The sequence below is a fragment of the Pteropus medius genome, unplaced genomic scaffold, assembly GCF_902729225.1.
Source record: "Pteropus medius unplaced genomic scaffold, Ma_sr-lr_union100, whole genome shotgun sequence".
Taxonomy (NCBI): domain Eukaryota; kingdom Metazoa; phylum Chordata; class Mammalia; order Chiroptera; family Pteropodidae; genus Pteropus; species Pteropus medius.
The window spans coordinates 30170698-30186484 of record NW_024352787.1 but is presented as its reverse complement, the minus strand read 5'-3'; the positions used below and the strand labels follow the sequence as shown (position 1 = coordinate 30186484).

General features: G+C 51.6%; 1 protein-coding gene across 4 annotated transcripts in view; it reads right to left on the bottom strand.

Annotated features, from left to right (window-relative positions):
* RNF144A (ring finger protein 144A) overlaps nucleotides 1-15787 on the bottom strand; it is a 91251-nt gene that overhangs the window by 70408 nt on the left and 5056 nt on the right. The window contains exons 2-3 of one of the 4 annotated variants that reach the window (XM_039849508.1): nucleotides 8273-8593; nucleotides 7633-7849 (exon numbers count right to left, since the gene is read on the bottom strand). The exons of 2 other annotated variants lie outside the window; for them this stretch is intronic. The gene's annotated coding sequence lies outside the window, so the exon portion shown is untranslated. The remainder of the gene's footprint in view (nucleotides 1-7632; nucleotides 7850-8272; nucleotides 8594-15787) is intronic. One more of the 4 variants, XM_039849509.1, reaches the window with a different exon arrangement.

Below are 15787 nucleotides of genomic sequence, written 5' to 3'. Positions count from 1 at the left end.
GTAAATGGGTCCTGTTAGTGAGTGGCAGGTAAAATTATTCCTCATAACATTAATTTATCAAACTAAGAACGGCTGGAGTCACTAAAATACCAAGGCTTATGAAAATTAGGGATAACCTAAGACCTTCAGAACATAACAATCTTAGTGCGTGTGTGTGCGTGTACGCACGTGCACAGTGATTTTACATACATATACACACACGTACACACAGTGAGTTCACATGTACGTACACACACACGCACGGGCGCCCTCGGTGAGTGAACAGAGCTAGGGTAAGCATGGGAAAGGGGGAGCCGTTTTCTGAGCGTGTCCAAAAGGCCCTTAAGTGAGACCTGGGCAAAGCGAGGAGCAGGGGCCGAGGCGATGTGGGCAACGACAGCCCAGCAGAGTGACCACGGCCCAGCCAGCGGCAAGAGCGACACAGCTGAGAGCTTAGACCCCCGCGGGAATGCCCACAAGCACGGGAGGGAGGGAGGGGGGAAACTGTGTGAATGGGGTGGCATGGCCGCGGGACACCTCGGTGACAGCCATGTGTCGATGTACACAGAGCTATGGCTCTTGGGGGTGATGTAGTGACACAAAGCGGGGGCCATCGGTGTCTGCATTCTTCAGCAGTCGGGGGACATTAGGACCCCCCGGGCATGTGCGTCACAGGGAAAGGAAGCAGGGCTGAGGCCGGCCCGGCCCCTCCAGCCTCGAGGCACAGAGGTGGGCAAGGGCCACCAGGGCGCAGGAACCGACCGGGAGGGTGCGGATTCTGGAAGCCAGGGGGACACGGCGGGTCGGCGGCACGGGCTGAGGGGGCGCCCTCATCAGAAACCGGGTGGCAGACGCCAGGCCCCACGTCCCCCTAACCCCGCCACGGCTCGGGGGCGGGCGCGCAGCAGCGAAAACTAGGATCAGACAAAGCTGGGCTTTGGCGGGTGAAGACAGGAGGGGGAGAAAGGAGCACGTCCCAGAGGGGGGCGGCAAACGCGCCCCAGGCTCCCCAGGCTCCCCAGGCGGCCGGGCCAGACGCGGTGGGCTGCGGGCGTTAACTAAGGCACTAACTGATTTGTAAGTTACACAGGAACTTCAGGACCCTAACGTGGCAGACGTCCTGGTTCTCATTCAGAACTCATCTTCTGCTCTTTCCACGGCACAGGAAAGGGGTTTGTCGGATACGCCGACCCCCAAAGCTAGCCTCCCCACTCCCATGAGGCTTTGCACCTTGCAGCTAAGTGCAGCCAGGTACCGATGAGGGGGCATCTCTAATGACCGGGTGAACGGGGACTAACTGTGACCAGGGAGTGCGGAGGTGCCAGCACGTGCTGGACGTCACAACAACCAGGGCCGTCGCCGGACGGGCGGCTGGAGTAACACGGGGCGAGCTGACCGGGGACGCGGTCCAGTGAGACACCGAGGGCCGTGGCTTTCGAATGACATCCTGTGCGGATGCAGAGATGGTGGCCGTGGTGCCAGAGGAAGACAGAGGGCTGTTTCCGCCTCTGGTGACGTGGAAGAGAGCCTGGGGACCCGTGGAGACATCTGACACTCCGATCCCACGGAGCAGGGGATGTTAGGGGTGGGGAAGGAGCGATGGCCTGGAAGCAGCAGTGAGAAGCCAGAGACTTCTCAGCGGTGACAGTCAACAATGCCACCGCACCCTGCACAATGCCTTCTGAGCGGTGACAGTCGCCAATGCCCCCCGCACACTGCGAAACGACTTCTGAGCGGAGACAGTCACCCTGCGCAACGCCTTCTGAGCGGTGACAGTCACCGACGCCGGCCCGGTGGCAAGTGCAGAACAGGACGAAGCGCAGGCACTGGGCGAGGGCTGGCTTCACAGGGGGCGCAGGGCAGACCCTCGCCCACGGCCAGACAGCCGGTCAGGCGCAGCCCCGGCAAGCCCAGGGCAAGGCTGCTGCATGAGCCCCCTACCTGCGTGGGATTCTCAGAATCCTTGTGTGGAGCACCTCTGAACGGCTGGAGGGAGACAGTAACTAGCCTGGGACAAAGGCCACACAGGCGGGGAAGGGCCAGGCCTGTCTCCAAACAATGCCCAAAGGAAAAACTACAACTCTGCTAGAAAAAACACGACGAAATTATTTATGGCCCAGGAGGAAGGCCTTTCAAAGCAGACTTGGAAAATAAAGAAGTCATAAAGATCTAAGTATATAAAAACTGAATTTCTATATGGAAAAAATCCATAAGCCAAGTAAAAAATAAGTGAATGAATTGGGAACAATTACTTTAATTATTATTATTAAAAAAAAAGAAACAAAAAAAACCAGGCAACACTGCAATAGAAAAACAGGCAGAGGATGTGAACAGAAAGAGAAATACCAATAAATAAAAAGTGGAGTAAAAAGTTACCGTATTTCACCTATCAGATCAGCATAATAATGGATGCCATTTGGGAAATTGCTTGAAAATAGAGAAAAGTATAAAATATACACACCTTTGACCCACATGTGTCACCCTGAGTATTTACTTTATGGCTAAAATGGCAAAAATATGTACTATGTATATATTCTTTGCAAGAGCAAACACCCAAAAGCTATGTAAATGCCATCAAGAGGGAAGAGTTGACTAAATAATACGGCGTCATCCATGCAAGTGAAGAGTAAGCTGGACCTGCAATGTTGGCACGGAGAGATGTCTAAGACACAACAGCAAATAAAAGGCACAGTACCCATAACTCACACAATCTAATTCGTGAATGCGAATTCAAGGTAATCGCTCACACACGTCATGTTTCTAGAAGGATGTAAAAAGAAAACTATCGATAACCGCTTTAGACTGAAGAGAATTTTACTCTTCATTTTATTCCTTATTGGGCTTATTTTCTTTACCTTCTGCATTTATAACTCTAAAATTTTAGAGCTGAAGATTTTTGATGCACTATACCACCCACGAGATAATACACGTTGAGAGAAAACAGTTATTTTATTTTGGCCTCACAAAAGATCATCTACATCCCACATACTGCAAACTCTGAATTAAAATCCCACTAAAAGGCCCCGTGGCTTTGCATCCTGGCTTCCTGACGCAGCTCCTCAGGGCAGGGCGCGCTCTGACACCTGCCCAGGGATGCACAGTGGAAGCACACCCTCCTCCTTCCTGTCTCTCTCTCAGACTTGGTGCCATCAGCAGAATCCTGGGCCCAAAGAGAGACCCTCTCACTTACCTATAACTCCTTACACACACACACACACACACACACACACACCACACATCTACTAAAAGGGACCCCAAGGAAATCCTGCTGCTGCTGCTCCCCAGCCTTTCAACTTCCAAATCGAGAATCGTCTCTTAGCTACTGATGAACTTGCAAGTTCCTGTTTTAAAACTCAGTAAGCTCTGGGCACGTCCACCGACGCAGCCATGAGTGGAAGTTTTCGCCTGTGCGATTGGTTTGGCATTAACGTGAATAGAGGTCTTGTCCGGCTTCGATAAAGCCATCTCTGTTTACAGACACTGCAGACTACCGGTTGTCACACTGGGAGACAGAGGGCTCTACAGTCATCCATTCAAATTTGTCCTGCAGTTAGTTAGTTCGCATTTGTCCTCTCTGGGGGAAAATAAAACCCATTCTCCAGTAATGGAGTTATCTGTCAAATTACAGCTCTGGAACAAATTTATTGGCTTATTGACTATCAATTAATTAAATGAGATTTTTTTTAATTCTCTTGTGATAAAAGGCATTTGGCTAATTCCACCATCATTTCCGACTCTAAGAGATGACTCATAAAATGAAGCTGGTTCTTAGACTCAAAATCTGTTCGGAAAGAACAGACTGATTTATCCAACTGGACACCAAACGAGGCACACGATAAGAAGCTCGTTATAGGAGAGGCACGCCCCAGGAAAAAAGTTTATTTAGCATGGTAAGATAAAACGTACCCCGACTTTAAAGAACTTAGAAAACAATTCCTTTGACTATGTAGTTTGGAAAAGGAATAATGTGGATTTTTATGTGCTGAGGGGAAAAAGCCCCAAGTTAAGTTGAAAAAAGCAATATGCAGTAGTTTCCATTAAAAAGGGAGGTGAGGGGGTTGCAAGTATATGTAAGAAACTGTGAGCAGATACCTCCCCCTGGGAGACTAAAGGCCTGGGCAGGGGGTGGGGGGGGCGGGATAACTGCTGTGCCTTGTCACGGTGTCTGTACTATTCGATTTTTGCATTTTTAATATACTATATGCTTTTCCATTGAGGTGACATTCACATCACATCAAATTAACCATTTTAACGTTAACAATTCTGTGGCATTTCCCAATGTTGTGCAATCGGCACCTCCACCTAATTCCAAAACATCTCCGTCACCTCAAAATAAAACCCACCTCCCACTACGCAGCTCTCCTCCACTCCCCTCTGCCCAGTCCCTCATGAGCGACAACCTGATTTTGGTCTCTACTGTTTTATCTATTCCGGATATTTTTTATAAATGGAATAATACAATAAGTGACCTTTTGTGTCTGACTTCTTCTGTACTTGATTTTTAAAACTAAAATCTATATAAAACATTTCCTGGAAAAATTCTATCCATGTAATTCATTACAATTTTCTTTTCAAAAATATTTGATCGTCTAATATCGATAAACCAATTATCATGTCCCACAGATGACAGAAAAATGAAACAATCCATGCAAAGATTATCTAGATAATTCTTTTCTGCTCAGTAGGGCAAAAAGTTATCAGCTGAATGAAAATATTGAACACCCAAACTATACAGAATATCTTTCAAAGGATCGTGAGTGATTTAGAAGAAAGGACGTTAGATTCAAAGCCGGAAGGAAGTAGAAGCTTTGTTATGTTCTATGTATAAGTTGCAAAGTCAAGGTCGAGACCCACAAGATGGCCCAGCTTCACACTGCGGTTCTGAAAGCCCTGTCTCCGTTGGCGCCCTCCCCACGACCACGGCCGGTGCCTTCACCGGGCTGGTGACTGAACAAAGGAGCACGAGGCAGGAGGGCCCACGTGGGGACAGAATGGGAGGGCAGAGGCTCGAGGTCCCAGCTGTGACATGTAAGCAGCCAGGGAGCTGTCAGTCACATCCTCACAAGAAGTGGCTGGACAAACCGACAACCTGCCACTTCTTTGACACATCAGGACACTGAGGCCACAGGGTGAACCGATCCCCTAATGTCTGGAGAGAAGTGACATCAGAGAGTCACAGCTCAGATCCTCTCGCCAGGAGGAGGACCTGCTGGGAGAACCGACGGTAGTTTTCGTGGGCTGCCGGAGGCTGAGTTTGCACGAGCTCTGAGTGAGAAGGAAAATTCCAGGGACCACCGTCTGGAGGGAGCCCCACACGTTTGTGGGTCTGCCCTCCAGGACCCCCATGAGGGTCTCACAGCGAAAAGTCAAGAAAACTCTATTCTCTGCTCAGGACAAGGAAAGAATAACCAGTTGAAATACACCCGAGTGGTCTCTATAACAAAGGCCGCTCTTGGGATCTCTCCTAACCCGAGCACGACCCCATTCCCTCCCGTCCCCCGCCAGCCTCCCTGTGACACCCAAGGAGGGGCAAACAGCTCAGAAACGCCGAGGTCACAGCCCAGCACTCAGACCTGCTCAGGTCTGGGGTTTAACCCTGAGCACGTGGAATGCGCCTCCGCCCCTGGAGTCAGGACCAGCGAGAGGTTCCCGCCTTGAGAACAGCGACTTACAGCGGGAAGAGCCTCGTGAAGCTGGTGTGACCCAATGAGACGCTCTCCGGTGGCGAAGCCAGCGGGCAGGATGAAGGAAAGGCCACTCGGGGCATCCGAGACCCCCGGCAGCCCCAGCTTCAGCACACACGAAGCACAGCTCAGCTCCCAGCCCGGTCAACACAGAGCCCCGCACGGAAGGCCGGAGCCTTCGCTCCCGCCAGCACGTACATCGGGCCCAGCTCTCAGCGACAGCAACGGACCCTGGAAGCCTGGCAAAGGGCGAGGAACCCGGGTCTGGAGAGACAGAGCCCGCGTCGAGACCACGCTCGGACGTGACGCAGCCTGCGCACCGATCAGCCGGGGAATTTAAAATAACGACGGATCGTACATTGAGGGTTCTCACGGACAAAGCAGAAAATAACGCAAGAGCGAACGGCTTATAGAAGCAGAGAGATGGGGTTTTTAAGAGATCAAAGGAAATGCCAGAATGAAAACACCGTGAAGAAGAATGCTGTGCCAGGTTCATCACAGACGGAGGAAAGCCAAGAGCAAAGTCAGCGAGCCTCACGGGAGCTCTCAAAACAAATACAAACGGGAAAAAACAAAAACAAAAAAAACAGAACACAACATCCAAGAACTGTAGGATAGTTTCAAAATGTGCGACACGTGCGTGATTGGAAAAGCAGAGCAGAAAAAGATATATATTCGAAGCCTGAATGGCCGAGAAGTTTTCAAAATCAATGACAGATGCCAAACTACAGATTCAGGAAGGTCATAGAACGTCAAGCAGTATACATACCAAACATGGACACCTAGGCATATTACAGCCAACTGAAAACAGAGAGAGCCTAGATTTTAACAACGCTGGGACAGGCGGGGGGAGGGGGAGGGAGTAGCAGTCACTGCACCTGCAGAGCAATGAGAATGAGCAATGAGGTTATCGGTTCTGATAACCCTTCGAAAACCACAGAAGCAGAAAGAGAGTGAAGTGAAACTTTCACAGTGTCGAAAGAGAAATACCACCAACCTAAAATTCGATTTCCAGCAAAACTATCCTCCAAAACGAAAGAGAAATAAACACTTTCTCGGATTAGCAACAACTGAGAGAATCAATGTGCAGGTTGTTCTGCCCTGCAAAAAATGTTAAAAATTTGTCAGACAGAAGGAAAATTATATGTCAGAAACTCAGATCGACATAAACGCAGGGAGAGAATTAGAGAAGGGATATAGGAAAGTAAAATAAAATACTTTATTTTTCTTGTTCTTAATTGATCTAAAAGAAAATTGCTGAAAGGAATAATCGTAACTACTGGGTGACTATAATGGAAATGGATGACAGCAATATCATCAGAGAAGGAGGAGAAGAATCGGGAATACTCTGTCATAAGATACCGCTATTACATGTCAAATGGCACAGTATTATTTGGAAACAGATTTTATTTAGCTTAAATATGTATATTGCAAATTCCAGGGCAACCGCTAGAAATGTTGAAAAGAAATATAATATGCTAATAGAATAAATAAAATGAAGTGATATATAATACTCAGAACCAGGGAGATCAGCAAAAGAGAGGGGAAAAAAATAAAGAATAGATGTAATAAATAGAAAACAATTATAAACATGGAAGATATTAATCCAACTCTATCGATAATCACTTTAAATGTGAACAGTTTAAAGACAGCAGTTAAAATATAGATACTTTCCGAGTGGATAAAAATACAAGGCTCAACAATACGTTGTCTAAAGAGACACACTGTAAATAACAAAGACTCGGTGAAGAGAGGGAGACTGAGCACAGCATGCTGACGCCAGTCAAAAGAAAGCCGATTTGCTCCGTGAACTGCACACAACACATTTCGGAACAAGGAAAATCCTCAGGGATAAAGAGAGACCCTGCGAAGCGATAAAAGGGTCATTATCCAAGAAGACATCACAATACTAAATATGTGTGCACCTGACAACAGAGCATAAACATCCATGAAGCGAACACTCACAAACCTGCAAGGAGAAACTGGCAAATCCACTCTTATAGTTGAAGGCTTCACTACTCTCAGTAATCGGCAGATCCGGGCAGCAGAAAATCAGTAAAGCCATAGTTGAACGAACAGCACCAAGAATCGACCTGATTTGACACAGAGTATTCCATCCAATAACAGGAAAAGACACATTCCTCTCGTTCATATGGAACATGCCAGGCCAGAAAACACACCTTAACCTACAATAAAACAAAAAAGAAATCACGCTTAGTATGCTTTCCCATCAAAACGGGATTAAAGCAGGCGTCGATAACAGAAAGACGACTGGAAAAATCCCCCAAATATCGAGAGATTAAACAGCATACTTCTAAATAACCCAAGGGCCAAAGAAGAAGTCTCAAGAGAATCTAAGAAACACTGAGAACCGAATGAAAATAAAAATACAGCTTATCAAAGTGAGTACAAGCTAGCAAAAGCAGTGCTCCCAGGGAAATTGATAGTTTTAAATACATATCTCAGGAAAGAAGGAAGGTCTAAAATCGATACTCCCAGCTTCCTCTTTGAGAAGCTAGAGGAAGAGGGACGATTCAAGCCCACGGCCATGGATCCGCTACATCTACCGGCAGTGCCCTGGTTTGCTGGCATTTTCACCGGAAACTTACAGCAGAACCGGGATCGAAACAGGAAAACAGGGAAAGGAGAGGATGCGCCATCATTCCGGGGACGATGTCCTGTCTTTCGCCGAAAAGCTAGAGGACATAATGACAGCCTTGACGGGCCTCATGCTTCGCCTGCTTGCGGACCGGAAGGGCAGTATTTTACTGGACAGGAGGGACGTGTTTTCAAGGCGGAATCTGAGTGTGTCAGGCTGTGTCCATCTAACTTCTCAGCGCTCTCGCCACTTCCTCCCACTGCACACCTGGCTTGCACACCTGGCTTGCAAACCTGGCTGCCCTCCACGGGGCAACTTGCGAATCTGCCTTCTGCAAGAGAGTAAATGGTTTTCTTTAAACATTCTTATTTATGATTTATTTAATCCTCAGAGGAGCCTGGAAAAAGAAGTGACCCTAGGACTATGCTCACTTTTTTTTGTAATGTTTATTTTTCAATTAGAGTGGACAGCCAATGTTATTTGATATGAGTTTCAAGTGTACAGCAGAGTGATTAGACATTCACACAATTTACAAAGTGCTCCCCCCAATTAGTCTAGGTCCACCTGGAACTATATATAGTTACGACAATATTATTGACTCTATCCCGTCTGCTGCACTTCACTTCCCAGATGAATAAATGGGAACATTTGCAGAGAGGTCAAGGTCTTTGCAGAAGCCTCGAATGGGATCTGACATCAGGAGCAGGACCATTAACCCCCCATTCCTCTGTTCTCTGGGCTTTCAGCTCAAGTCGTGACCACAGCCACTGGGCTACGTGTGAGGTGACCTGGACTGCTTGAGGCCACACTGTCACAGTTCCGGCATTAACCGTCACTGCTCAGATGCGCAGGGGTAGGACGGAAGCGTAAGCCCGGAGGAGCTTACAGCGCAAAATTTACAATTAAAACTTTTCAACTGAAATCATTTATTTCACTGTAAAATGAAATATACCCACAATAAAAAAAAAAATATATATATATATATATATAGGAAAGTCACAATCCTTACGAGTAATGGTTCCTTTCCTCAGCATATTTTCCATGTTTGTACACAAACTGCACATATAATTTATTCTCATAATTGTTTTTACTGAGTGATATACTGTAAGCATGTCACCATGTCCACAATCTCTAAAAACCTTACCTAATTACAGCATAATATTAATTTAACCATATTTAGATGTTTTCCATTGGAGGCTATGATTAAAAAACAAAAACAAAAAACAATGAAGAGAAGCATTTGTGCAGAAAGCATCTATTTTCCTCCACATTTACTATCATTTCCCAGAGCCCAGTCCCCAAGAGCAACTGTCTGATGTAATCACACATTCGCAAATAAAAATCAGGCCTTTACCCTAAAGCCCGCCCCTCCCCACCGGAAGGACTGGAAAGTCCGCCCTCCTGCTGTGACATGATTTATATGCAAATGTTTCCTGCTCTGCAGCAGAGGCCACTTGGTCATGGTCACCTTAGCAAAGATCCTTGTCACAGTTTCACTTAGAAAAACATTTTAAATAATTATTTCACGTTTACCAAGAAAGTCTTTATCTGACGACCCACAGTATTTATTATCACATGATGTTACTGACAGTGTAACTAGACTGATTTGCAGATAAACAGTGTGGGGTGGATCACAGAGTCCACACAAGGAAGATCCAAGTAGAATCTAAGCTAAAATCATGCGGCTTCCGGGGCATTATTTTCATTAGCAGCTCAGCTAAGAGTTTGCGCCATTTGGGGTCAGTTTATAGATGTCAGTGGTTTTAAAAACCCCCATATGGATGTTTCAGAAAAACGAAAACATAAAGATTCAGGCAGGATCTTAATGACCTTTTTCTCTTTTTTTAATGTATTAAGTCCACTTGAATGTTTGGCACACCAAAGCCGGCTGTACCAGGTCCTGTGCTGGGGATTTGAAAACGAGTGAGCCGTGCCTTTCCTCCAGGAGCCCAGGAAGAGTGATGAGTGCCGAAGTCTGCGTCTCATCTCTACTGCCAGGGAGAGCTGGGAAGAACACAGAGCAAGGAGGGTCCTTGGTAACTCAGGGACGTTTCCTCCAGAGGCCTCACGGGCAGCACGCCAAATACTAAAAAGCATTCGTTCCAGATTAAATAGAATTTCCATATAACTGGGCCCTGAGTTTCAGATGACTAAATGACCCTCACATTTTACTGACGTTGTATGACACATGATGACGTCAATTCTGGTGGTAGTGTTTTTTGTTTTTGGTTTTTTTTTTTTTTTAATACTTTAGAGTTGATACTTATTCCAGGATTTAAAAATATTAAATTTGCAAAGCTGGTAGGCCTTGGAGCCGTGCCCACGGGGTCCAGGGAGAAAAAGGGTGCGGACTCAACGTCATCCACGAAATGCCGGAGCAGCTCAGGGACGCGAGGAGGCCGGAAGGCGCCGGGCAGAGCTCACGAGAAGTGACAGCGTGAACCCAGGTGACCTTCAGAGAAGGCACAGTGCAGCCTCGGAGAAGCCGAGGCGAGGCTGGGATGCAGGACAAAGCAGGTGATGCCAGGGCGGTAGGGCGCAGGGGTGGCTGGGAGGCATGGGACCACGGGGCAGTGTCAGCTGACAGCAGGAAAGGCATCCGGCCACGGAGAACAGGCCAGAGAATGGACAGGCCAGAAAAGCCACGTGTCTCCGAGATGCAGAAGAAAATGCTGGGCAGCCGGGGAAGTGAGGATGCAGACAGGGAGGCAGGGCTGCCGGAAGCGTGAGCGGCGTCACGCAGGTCAGCTAGAAGTGGGCGAAGGGCTCGTCGCTGGAGGACGTCACGTTTCAGTACTCTAGCACTAAGCCGGGACACGGGGACATGCCAGCTGCAGGCGGCAGAATTCGCAAAGAACGGATGCATCCAGGAGCGGCTTCTCCCGACCAGCTGGCCCTGGGCGTCCACCACGCGGAAGAGTCGGTGGGTGCACGCGACTCTGTCCTCGAAGCAGGCGGGGAGAACGCCACGATCAAGAGCAGACACAGTGGACGTTGCGAGAGACACAGGTGGGCGCACGGGGAATCGGGAGGGCCTGGCGCAGTGACCTGATGCGGAGTCGGGAGTCAGTGGATTTCAACGATCGCGGAGTCGGGCGAGAAAACGTGGTGAGTCCTCTAACCCAAGCCCTTGATTTTACACGTTAGGAAAAAAAAGAAGTCCAAGGACTTCCGCATCTGAATTGAGACTAAACCGAGACGAATCGGTTCAGTCCAGATAATACAGGCCACAGAGAAGAGGGTGCCCCACTGGGCCACGTCGGGGAGGTCTGAAGCGTCCACGACGAACCTCAAATGGGAAATGAGAACCGTCAGGTGACCGTGAAAGCACAGCGCAAATCGGGAAGACACACGCTACTCACGGACCACCTCTGCTGGCAGTCCCAAGTCCCGGGGTGGCTGGCTTCCTGGAAAGGGACAGGGCTGGTCATACGCCTGTTAACCACAAAAGAAACACAGTCCTCCAAGTCTCTCCAGGTCATCAGTCCCAAGAAATATGGGAGCTACCTATGCAATTTAAAATTTCCTGGCATCCTCATTAATTAAAAAAAAAAAGTAAAAATAAGCAAAGGAAAAGAATGAGCGACAAACTTTACCTGACCCCGTACAGCCAAATCGAAACCACTGCAACGTGGCATCACTGTAAAAGCTCTCAGTTTACATTCTGTCTTCTGCACTGGGTCTTGGAGACTAAGGTGCCCAGCTCACCTGGGCCTGGCTGCAGTTCAAGGACAGGAACCATGCCCTGGGCAGCCCGGCTCCCCTGGCAGCCCCTGAGCCTGCTCCGGGGCGAGTCCTGCCCTCTGCAGACAAACGCAGTCCTTGAGTGGGCAGCCTTATCTCTCAGGCCAGCAGGACACAGCCAAGGCCTCCGGTTAGCAGGGCGGACCCAAGCTGGCCCACTGCACGTGGCCAGGGACGGGCGAAAACAAGGTCACTGCCAAGGAAGCAGGGCTTGGGCCAAAGGAGAAAGAGTCCAGGAGCGATTAAAGTATTAACAGATAAGAGCTGCTCCCCACCGGCCCCTCCCTGAGGGACGAGCACAGCCTGGTAAGACCCAACCGAAAACATTTCCTTCCAAGATGTTCACGCTCACACCTTCCACAGCCCAGTACCTGGCTTAGGGCGGAGGCTCGGCGAATATTTATTCAGCATATCAGAAAGCATGCCCGTGGAATTTTGAGCTATTTTGCCAACGGGGGAAGTGGGGAGTAAGCAGCACTGCTCGATGAGAGGGGGGTCCTCTGCGTCCCGACTGGCGGTTTTCACTAAGGTGAAGCTGGAGTTTACGCAGTTGCAAAAGTTTAAAGGATGAACACCTGTCCTCTTGTTTACAGAGCACAGTACCCTACTTTGTTCTAGAAAGACCTGCCAGTTCCTTTCACTTCCTCTTCCCTTATCCTCATTGTCACCACGTAGTCCTTAATCTGCCTTGAACCCCCAGTTCTGAAAAGGCTTTGCCAAACGAGCGGATAAATGAACAAAAGGAAGAACGAACGGACGAGGCTGTTTCTGGACTCGAATGTCTTTGGAGGGAAAAGAAGCCTGTTCAGTTTGACGAATACTTATCAAGCACCTACTATGTGCCAGGCACTGCGCCAGCTGCCAAGGGACACAGAAAGGAACAGGACAGGATGGTGATTCTCTGGCCCTCAGGAAAGCGCCCAACACTGATGGAAGGGGCAGGTGATCTCGCCCCACGCGGGCGCGACACCAAGAACACGTCGGCCACGTGCACGTTGTGGGGACCTCGTCCAGTCAGGGTCCCTGCCTTTCAGAGGAGGCGGGTGAGAAACGCAAAGACCACTGCTCAGCTCAGCTGGCCGCACGGCACGCGGGGCAGTCTCCTCGCGCTGTCTCGCCCGGTCCTCTCCAAGATGGTCCTCCCGGCTCCTGCAGCCTCGCTTCTCAACCTCTTCCATCTGGAAGTTTCCACGGAGCCCGGACCGAGGACACAGGGACAGAGCTAGCCGCGGTGCTTCCGGAAAGCCGGTTCTTTCCTGATGAAAAGGGACAGACGGAGCCAACACCGACTCCCGCCCCCCGTCCTGCTGCCTTAAACACAGACGTGAGCCCGCAGCCCTGGGGCCAACTGGACCCCCGGGGACCCACGCAGGCCAGAGGTGCCACGCTCAGGACGGGGAACAGCACAGAACCTGGGTTCTGGGCGACAGCACCGGGAGCTGACCCAACGTTGGGAACCGTGACCTCCACGCCCACGCGTCTGCGTCCCCCTCAGCAAGCGCTCCGTCGCTGGCCAAACACGCGGGAACGCACGGGGGCACGCGGACACGCTCTGCCCGACACCGGCCTCTGTCCCCAAAAGTCAAGCTGCGCTCCCAACTCCCAGTATCTGTGAACGCGGCCTCACCGGGGTCTCACAGGGGATCGAGTCAAGACGCGACCAGTGCAGCGGGCACGACTCCAACGTGACAGGTGGCCAGCCACGCTCGCCCGTCCTGGTCTGCTGGGACCATCATAACAGAAATGCCACAGACGGGGCGGCTTATAAACGGCAGACATTTATTTCTCACAGTTCCGAAGGCTGGAAGTCCAAGATCAAGGCGCCAGGGGATTCGGTGACGGGTGACAGCACACTTCCTGGTTCACAGGGTCCTCTTCTGTGCGCCCACGTGGCAGGGGGGCGAGGGACCTCTCGGGGTGTCAGGGGTGCACAGCCGCACCACCCTCACGGCCTAATCCCCTGGCAAAGGCCCTGCCTCCTAAGGCCATCGTACTGGGGATTAGGGGTCAACACAGGCACCTGCGGGCCGCGGTGAGCGCTGTGGCCACAGTGCTGCCTGTCCCCTGTGGTGACGGACCTGAGGAGGGAGGAGGGAGGAAGCCGTCCCTGCGCACGGCCGGAGGAGGGGGACTGTGCACCAAACGGAGGCCGCTCCTTAGGGCCCCGAGCTGAGGGAACGCAGACACCTTTCCCGCACACGTCCGGCCCCTCCGCCCGCAGCCGCCCGGCTGCTCAGCTGTCAGGGCCGTGGCTAGTGCTTCGCTGAGACCCAGAGAAGAAAGAAGCCACTGTGACCTCAGCAGACAGCGCCAGCTCCGTCCCACCCACGCCAGGGCCCGCGCCGGCCTCGGGCCCACCGAGGGACTAGAGAGAAAGGTACAGTTTTAGCCAAGGACTGCAGATCCTGGGGCACCGGCTCTGAAGGTCTTCCAGAAGCTTCTTTATTCCACTCTCGCCGGCGACTAGGCAGCAGGAAGTACCGGGGCCGTCGGCGTCGGGGAGAATTCACCCACGGTGCCGTTTGTCTCCCTAGGGTCTCAGTCACGCGGCGATGCCCCGCCCAAGGTCCGGAGCCTTCCCACTCCCGGAGGAAGCCTGGGACTCACGCCCCACGTGGCGTTTCTGACGCGAACTGGCACACAGGCCACAGGCGAGCAAAGGGCCCTCGGAAACAGCCCCTTGGGGACAGAGAGGCGCAAGACACCATGGGCTGTCCCACGGGCACGCCACAGCGTCCCCAGCGGCTGCTGCCCTTCAACCCCTGGGTAAGAATCGCCACGTGAGCCCGCGGCCCACACCGCGTGCACCGCCTGGGCCCACGGCCCGCACCACGTCCACCACGCGAGCCCGCGGCCCGCACCACATCCACCCCCTGGGCCTGTGGCCCGCACTGTGTCCACCACGCGAGCCCACGACCCACACCACGTCCACCTGGCAGATGTCCTTCCTGGCAACTCCGACCACCTCTTTACCGAGAGCACCCCGTCTCACGAAGCCGATGGTGCCGCCACCCCGCCCCTGCAGGCCCCACCACCGGCCCCGACTCCTCAACGCCCCGAGGACACCCCTGCGAGGCCGGGTCTCCGCCTTCTGCACCAGCACGAGGCGCCCCATTTGCCTCCCTGTCCCCAAAGTCTCTGCACGCTCTCCAGTTTCCAGCAGCTGCCTCCTCCCCAGAGGTCCCCGACACACACGGATGGGGTACTCTGGCCCTCAGGTGTCACCGTCCCTCACCACGCCTGCCTTGCTGGACGAACAGCACCGCAGCTCGAGGTCCACGTCCCCTGCCTCGCGCCCCACAGAGCCCCAGCCACGGCCGCCTCCCACCAGCCCGCGCAGGCCCACGCCCTGTGACGCTGGGCATGGCTTGGCGTTCTCGGCTGTGTACACGACCTGGGGACCAGGGCAGTCGAGCCCCGTCCCTGCGTCCCAGCCAGGGCCCACACTCCCACCCGCCGTGTGGCCCGATCCCCACGCGGCCTGGCGTCCCCCACGGGGGCCAGAGCGTGAACTCTGACCCCGCCTCCGCACTGAGCCGGCAGAGCTTCCTTGGACCAGGTTTCTCTATGTTCTGCCCGGTCACTGAGCGAGAGCTCGTTTAGAACGAGCATGACCGGCACCGAGGGAATGCAAAAATGCCCTGGTCCCGCCCCTGTCAGGCTCCTGCCTCAACAGAGGAAATAAGACAGTTACATAAATCACTAAAATTAGAGTTTTAAGTGCAATTGCAGGGTTTGCAAAGAAGTCTCCACGGAGGCACCTGGAAGAGCATTTCCGCCA